A 5920-nucleotide genomic window follows, 5' to 3' on the forward strand; every position below is an offset into this window, starting at 1 on the left:
TTGTTAATGTTTCCTTATTAGATAAGTATGAAAAGTTATTTAATTAGGAAATTAGTATCCTACTCTAATTCTATGTTTACTTGTTGATCAAGTCGTGATCACCCCGATATAATCAACCCTTAGGGATCATTGTGATTATGAGGGTTATTCAGTTTTGAGTTTATTTTCTGAATAAATTGGAGAGCTTATTCCAATATTTGTGCGTTAGTTTGTTGTTCTATATTTGATCGGGACTTGAATGTACTGTATAAAAAGTCCATATGATAGACTTAACATCACGAAATTGACTTCAAAACATGTTTATTGTTATATATCTGATGATGATCTTTAAGAATTTTAGAATCAAGTTAAAAAAATATACTGGATATGTATTTGCACTAGATATTTATATTCACCATTCTTTTGTGATATGTTTAAACTTCAAAGTAAAAGTAGAACACACATACAAGAATAGCTGGTGAATTAAATTGTCTCAAAATGCCACCAGGTTTCCTCTAATATCAAGAATTTTGATTCTTATTCTCTATTCTACAATCAAGATGTAATTTACAACCTCAGAACCCCAAAAGATCCAGTTCTTCTGTGAACAAAAGGTTGACCGAAATCATCCATTGCTAGCCTTGGCTTTCGAAGCGATCAACCACCATATCTTAAACCATACTTACAAGCTTTCTATCAAAAAGGGTGTAAAAACAAACATCGGCGCTCAAGATTTTCAGGACCCCTTTACAACTTGTTAACACGGGTTTTCAGTCCTTCATATTCACATCACCAAGATGTTGCTGGTTCTCATTTCTGTGTAGCTGGAACTCGAAATCATGGGTTCAGAAATCACTTGTCGTTCCACCCATTAAGTATGTTTTGGCAAATGACATATATTACTGGCCTCACACAAATCTGTTACTTTTCTTTGGTTGCTGCCATGAGGATGATGAATCTAATGAATTTTGAAGTGGTACTTCTTTCAACCATTTACTTGTATATTCCGGCAACCTATAACACCAAGAGAACAAGAAATCAAGAATTAGTAATGACAATACATAAAACATTTCAATAACGATAATCTTATAGAGAGTCTAAACGGTCAAGAGTCGCCACAAGTATATTTTTTATGTACAAAATGGGTATTGGGCAAACCAAACTGACCCTTTAGACCTGGTACCCAACCAATCCATTTTACCATCTCTACGTCTGATATTCCTTATACGAGGGTGTTGAGTCACTTTGAATACAAAGAGTGTATCATAATTATATCTTCAATCCATCCTTAAAATAGAAATAGTAGCAGATATGTGTGCCACTAAACTTTAAAGAGCAGCTAATAGTCACTTCAGCTGATGTGCATTTGATCGTGTTAATAAACACACACACACACACACACATATTCACTTCTTTATATAGAACTCAATGACTTCTGTCTTTCGATGGTATTGCGTCGTTGAATTATAAACTTTGTTGTCAGCTTTCCAATTTGTCAAAAGGTTGTCAAAATAAGGTTAGTAAATTGAGCTTCTACTCCTAAGCAAAATTATATATACCAAGACTCAACTTAATCTACTGTTAGCAGTACGACTTTCCAATCCTTCATCAGATTCTTCACCTTGCAGATTCGCCTCTCTTCTGCTGGCCTGTCAAATTAGAACGCCTCAATTCAGGAACCTGTAAGGCCATTATCTTTCATATACATTTGACTAAACTATGTTCGTCTGATCAACAAAATTTTTTTGTATAGCGACAACAATGCTCTACGACATTTTTTGGTAGAAATGACAAGTGTATTTGCAAATCTACTTACCCCTCATAAGTGAAGTTAAAGAACTAAAACAAAATAGCGTCTAATTAACAGACATCAACATGAAACTTTTAATTGCATGAGAGTACTTGGATAATGAATAAAAACTAGATGTGGCAACTTTGACCTATTTACCAATCAATCTGATTCGTGCTATGTTCTCCAACGGGTCAAAAAAAGTAAAATAAAAAAAAATCAGCTTAACGAAAGCGTGCATAAAGTGTCCTTTAAGTGTACTTTTAAGCATCAAACGAGCTAATCATTTAATTACATTATTATTTCATATAACAAACTCTTTGTAAATATCAGACACCAATATTTCTCAAATAGTTGAAAACTTTTAACAATTGTCGATAAACTGAACAACAGTCACATGTTTTCACCCGTTAACCCCACCACCCAATTTGCTACCTCTAGAGTCTAGACTAAACAATGGGTCGACCACCAACTATTACCTTCATCAAGAGCATAGAAGAAACGCCAAAAAGTAGGGAGTAACACATGCTATCTGGCAGTCTGCCCATATACCCTTTATCCAAGCACAACTAATGTTTTTAACTGAATGGAATATAACTATATATGAAGCATCATAAATATGGATTCCCACCTCAGATGAGTTGTCGACATCTTTAACAAGTGATTCATCTGAATCAGAATCCCATAAAAAACCATTTTCCATATCACAAGATTGGTTATCAGCTCTTTATTGTTTCAGAGCGGGAAATTACATATGCTGCATATTTATCTGTAATAAAATGACAAGAGCATATGTTATAGTCTAAACTTTAGGTAGTGAATTTTATCCAGTGAAAGGTGAAATAAGAGAAGAACGAACACATAGAATTTGATCAGATGACAGTTCTATTTCAAGAAAACAAATTTGATAGGGGGATCTTTCAAATCAACAGGTAAACCACATGCATGAGAAGATTGCGGATATTCTCACCAGCCAAGCTGAAAAGGGGGTTCACAGCAGCCTGTTGCTGTGCATCCTTTCTTGTCTTGCCCATCCCAATACCAATTTTCCTGGCCGTAAACACCACCTGCATCGTCGAGACATATTCAGCACATACCATATAATAGGAAGAATAAATATCAAATAGCGAAAACGGCATTAGCAAATTATTTGAACACTTGCAAACAACTGCTACAAAACAAAACTTGTCCTATTTTTATTTTCTTTATTTGTTTGTTTTGTAGCACCAAATAGAAGTAGGCTAGAAATACTAATGGCGTACTCTGCTCACCTCATAAGAGAACTGCCACAATCCCTGTTGGAGCTCAAAATTGATCTGTATTCAACCTATAAATAAATATAAAGATTTCACTAAGCACAATAATGATAACCAGAAAGAAAAGCTTGTTTTCCCAATAGAACAAATTGGCATACCTTAGAACCGCATCTTTGTCCAATTTCCTGCAGCACTCCAATGGATATAGATGGTTGTGGAAGATTCGCATTCCCACCGTCAAGGGGCCCTCTTTTGTTACTTAAGGATGACTGATTGTGTTGTACACCTTGGCCTTCCAGAACGAAGAAGAAGAGATAAACAAGAACAATAAGTATAACAAAATTTATTTAACTGTATGTTATTTTTGACGGAAGTCCTCAACACAAGACTTCCAAGTTCAGAACACCACTATCAATAACCAAAAGAAGAAATATTTTGATCAGTTACAAGTACACAAGGGACCAGTCCATGATGTATTAAATCTATTACTAATTATGAAATTTTAAATTTGATCCATTATATATCATTGGGTAAAGCCCTACTTAATGAAAAATCCATTGTTGTGTATACATTGTAAAAAAAACACAAACTACCCGATTGGCCCTAAGATACAAGATAATAATCACACACATTTTCCCCCATATAAGATAAATTTTCTAAAACGAACATTATAATATGGGGAAATGAGGATTTATCATTTTCCTATAATATGCTATGGAGTTTAATCAAAACAAATTACTCGTATTATGTTTCCGTTAGACAAAAAGAAGACGATTGATGGCCCCTTAAATACCTGAAAGCTGACTAGCTTGAGGCAAATTCTTCTTTTGCAATCTATATCCATGAACTGCCTGATAAAAGCAAGACAAAAGTAGATGAACCACTGAACTAGATAACTACAAGAATAGTCAACAAGCCTGATGATAAAGGTAATGTATAATACCTCATCACCCCTTGCCTCAGATACAAGCGCTTAAGAACCTGAAGAGAAAGAAATATCTGTACCATGAGACGGTGGATTATAACCAGCTCGCTGTTTGTTCGACATCTCAGGTCCTTGCTTTGGGCCAAGTATGCTAGGTTCTGCAATATAATTTCTTTAATTAACAAAGCATCAACCAATATACATAGTCTTACATGTGGGGAAATATGTTTTATGATTACATACTCTCTAAAGGAACCACGGATCTAATAGACGATGGACCATAGATACTTTTAGTTGGGACTGATGGCAAGAATCTTTCAGATTTTGGATCCACATTTCTGTTATCCTGAATAAGGTGATAATAAAGAAGAAAAAGAAAAGAAACTCAGTATTTTGACTGCGTTCTTGTTAGAACTCTTTCTGAATAATTTAACTCTACATGCATATAGCAAATGAAATCAGATTGTTACTGAGCCCGTCATTACATATCTTTAGAAAACCTACCTGCTGGCTCAGTCTGGGTGCAACTTCAGGACCAGTGATTCCTTCTGTCATTGGGGCATTTGTGTTGCCATTTGGTACAAAACTGGCATCCTGAAACCAAGCTTTTACAGAATAAGCATGACTTCTTCCAGATATCAAACATGGAAGTGTCTTATTTACTCACCTTGGAAACAAGATAGCTGCAAACATCTGGTACAGATGGTAGATTTGAAACTTCATCTTCATAGAAGTGTTCAGCAAGCCGCCTCAGCAGAATCTCGTCAAAATCCCTGACCAACAGAGCATAGGTAAAAAAAACATTCTTCATGTGTACAGAAAATCAAAAGGCAATTCTGATTTATAAATTGGCTTTCACAATTTTAATAGGCATCTTACTTAAAGAAACCACCTCTAACATTGCATGCAACATTCCTAGCCACACAGAGAACTGGAACCACATTTGCAGTCTAAGAAAAGAAATTTCAAGAGATGATATCGTATTAGTTTAATAAATCAAATGGAGAAATCAATGTTGTAATTTGACTATACCTCTGCCTGAGGAGCATAATAAGGAGTGAAGGCGGGTACAACATGAACTCTAGGCTGGTCCATTTCTTCCCAAACCTTTAACCTATCATCAATTACCATGGCCATCCTTGGATGGCAGTTCCGATCTTGGAAGACACTAACCAAAGACTTACGTGCACCTACAAAATAATAGAAAGAGAAAGGCTTAAAATTTTAGGAATGTAGCAACTAACTGATAATCACGATTTATATCATAGACCAAATTGTTATATGTGCTCGAATATTACATTATTGAGTGGATTTCACATGTTTTTGCATAGTTTTGATTTATATGCAGGAAAACAGGTGTTGGAAGAACCATGGGTTGATAGAAAGATACAAGAGTTATAGAAACTGGTGCACGGCAAGAGTACGCTAAGAGGAAGAATGGGAATGCTTTATTACAAAATATACACACAATGATTACTCTTAAAACATACTTTTTTTCTCAGTCAGTTAGCATGCTTACCTGGTTTGACACAATTAACACTATTCAACAATTGCTTCTATCCAAACAGGTGTGACCCCGGGTCTAGTAATCTCCACATCTCCAATGCATAATCTCTTTCAGCCATCGTGCAAACATACACTTCAAATCTTTTGCATCCTTCCACTATTAGATAGCTTCTTAAATCCTCGCACAGGTCGTAACCTCGCAAGCACACTGGTATCACGAATCTGTACATGCAAATAAATTATGAAAATGATTAACATAAACTTAATAACAAATACATACATATCCATACATGTGAGTGAGTGCGTAACTATAATGATATATGTAACATACACTGACTATGAGGCAATAGTACTTGCGAAATAGCAACACAGCACAAGTCCAGCCCCATGTAGGTCCAACCAACGGGAATTACCTTTTAAATCTCTCGTGTTCCATCTTTCATTCTCCACAAGTACTATTCCTTT

The 5920-nt window shown here is 35.3% G+C and overlaps 1 pseudogene; it reads right to left on the reverse strand.

Moving 5' to 3' along the window:
• Window positions 1-887: 887 nt before the first annotated feature.
• Window positions 888-5713, reverse strand: LOC122609517 (annotated as a pseudogene).
• Window positions 5714-5920: the final 207 nt, after the last annotated feature.

Source organism: Erigeron canadensis, chromosome 7 (assembly GCF_010389155.1).
Source record: "Erigeron canadensis isolate Cc75 chromosome 7, C_canadensis_v1, whole genome shotgun sequence".
Lineage (NCBI taxonomy): Eukaryota > Viridiplantae > Streptophyta > Magnoliopsida > Asterales > Asteraceae > Erigeron > Erigeron canadensis.